This window comes from Musa acuminata, unplaced genomic scaffold (genome assembly GCF_036884655.1).
Source record: "Musa acuminata AAA Group cultivar baxijiao unplaced genomic scaffold, Cavendish_Baxijiao_AAA HiC_scaffold_192, whole genome shotgun sequence".
NCBI lineage: Eukaryota > Viridiplantae > Streptophyta > Magnoliopsida > Zingiberales > Musaceae > Musa > Musa acuminata.
In genome coordinates, this window is record NW_027020464.1 from 157,501 (window position 1) to 160,000 (window position 2,500).

The window sequence follows — 2,500 nt, forward strand, 5'->3', positions numbered from 1 at the left end:
GGTTCCAGGGTGCTGAGATGGCTGACGTTTTGCTCCGCTCTCGACGGTCACCGCGCAATGCAAGAACAGGCCAAAAACTGGCCAAAACGGCCCAAAAACGGGCCAAAACTGGCCATTTTTGGCTGCACGAGCGAGCGGCGAGCGGCGGACAGCGAGCGAAGCGAGAGGCAGCACCGTCCCTGCTATACGAAAGCCCCATCCAGCCCTGTGCCACCCGGGGGGTTCCAGGGTGCTGAGATGGCTGACGTTTTGCTCCGCTCTCGACGGTCACCGCGCAATGCAAGAACAGGCCAAAAACTGGCCAAAACGGCCCAAAAACGGGCCAAAACTGGCCATTTTTGGCTGCACGAGCGAGCGGCGAGCGGCGGACAGCGAGCGAAGCGAGAGGCAGCACCGTCCCTGCTATACGAAAGCCCCATCCAGCCCTGTGCCACCCGGGGGGTTCCAGGGTGCTGAGATGGCTGACGTTTTGCTCCGCTCTCGACGGTCACCGCGCAATGCAAGAACAGGCCAAAAACTGGCCAAAACGGCCCAAAAACGGGCCAAAACTGGCCATTTTTGGCTGCGCGAGCGAGCGGCGAGCGGCGGACAGCGAGCGAAGCGAGAGGCAGCACCGTCCCTGCTATACGAAAGCCCCATCCAGCCCTGTGCCACCCGGGGGGTTCCAGGGTGCTGAGATGGCTGACGTTTTGCTCCGCTCTCGACGGTCACCGCGCAATGCAAGAACAGGCCAAAAACTGGCCAAAACGGCCCAAAAACGGGCCAAAACTGGCCATTTTTGGCTGCACGAGCGAGCGGCGAGCGGCGGACAGCGAGCGAAGCGAGAGGCAGCACCGTCCCTGCTATACGAAAGCCCCATCCAGCCCTGTGCCACCCGGGGGGTTCCAGGGTGCTGAGATGGCTGACGTTTTGCTCCGCTCTCGACGGTCACCGCGCAATGCAAGAACAGGCCAAAAACTGGCCAAAACGGCCCAAAAACGGGCCAAAACTGGCCATTTTTGGCTGCACGAGCGAGCGGCGAGCGGCGGACAGCGAGCGAAGCGAGAGGCAGCACCGTCCCTGCTATACGAAAGCCCCATCCAGCCCTGTGCCACCCGGGGGGGGTTCCAGGGTGCTGAGATGGCTGACGTTTTGCTCCGCTCTCGACGGTCACCGCGCAATGCAAGAACAGGCCAAAAACTGGCCAAAACGGCCCAAAAACGGGCCAAAACTGGCCATTTTTGGCTGCACGAGCGAGCGGCGAGCGGCGGACAGCGAGCGAAGCGAGAGGCAGCACCGTCCCTGCTATACGAAAGCCCCATCCAGCCCTGTGCCACCCGGGGGGTTCCAGGGTGCTGAGATGGCTGACGTTTTGCTCCGCTCTCGACGGTCACCGCGCAATGCAAGAACAGGCCAAAAACTGGCCAAAACGGCCCAAAAACGGGCCAAAACTGGCCATTTTTGGCTGCGCGAGCGAGCGGCGAGCGGCGGACAGCGAGCGAAGCGAGAGGCAGCACCGTCCCTGCTATACGAAAGCCCCATCCAGCCCTGTGCCACCCGGGGGGTTCCAGGGTGCTGAGATGGCTGACGTTTTGCTCCGCTCTCGACGGTCACCGCGCAATGCAAGAACAGGCCAAAAACTGGCCAAAACGGCCCAAAAACGGGCCAAAACTGGCCATTTTTGGCTGCACGAGCGAGCGGCGAGCGGCGGACAGCGAGCGAAGCGAGAGGCAGCACCGTCCCTGCTATACGAAAGCCCCATCCAGCCCTGTGCCACCCGGGGGGTTCCAGGGTGCTGAGATGGCTGACGTTTTGCTCCGCTCTCGACGGTCACCGCGCAATGCAAGAACAGGCCAAAAACTGGCCAAAACGGCCCAAAAACGGGCCAAAACTGGCCATTTTTGGCTGCACGAGCGAGCGGCGAGCGGCGGACAGCGAGCGAAGCGAGAGGCAGCACCGTCCCTGCTATACGAAAGCCCCATCCAGCCCTGTGCCACCCGGGGGGTTCCAGGGTGCTGAGATGGCTGACGTTTTGCTCCGCTCTCGACGGTCACCGCGCAATGCAAGAACAGGCCAAAAACTGGCCAAAACGGCCCAAAAACGGGCCAAAACTGGCCATTTTTGGCTGCACGAGCGAGCGGCGAGCGGCGGACAGCGAGCGAAGCGAGAGGCAGCACCGTCCCTGCTATACGAAAGCCCCATCCAGCCCTGTGCCACCCGGGGGGTTCCAGGGTGCTGAGATGGCTGACGTTTTGCTCCGCTCTCGACGGTCACCGCGCAATGCAAGAACAGGCCAAAAACTGGCCAAAACGGCCCAAAAACGGGCCAAAACTGGCCATTTTTGGCTGCACGAGCGAGCGGCGAGCGGCGGACAGCGAGCGAAGCGAGAGGCAGCACCGTCCCTGCTATACGAAAGCCCCATCCAGCCCTGTGCCACCCGGGGGGTTCCAGGGTGCTGAGATGGCTGACGTTTTGCTCCGCTCTCGACGGTCACCGCGCAATGCAAGAACAGGCCAAAAAC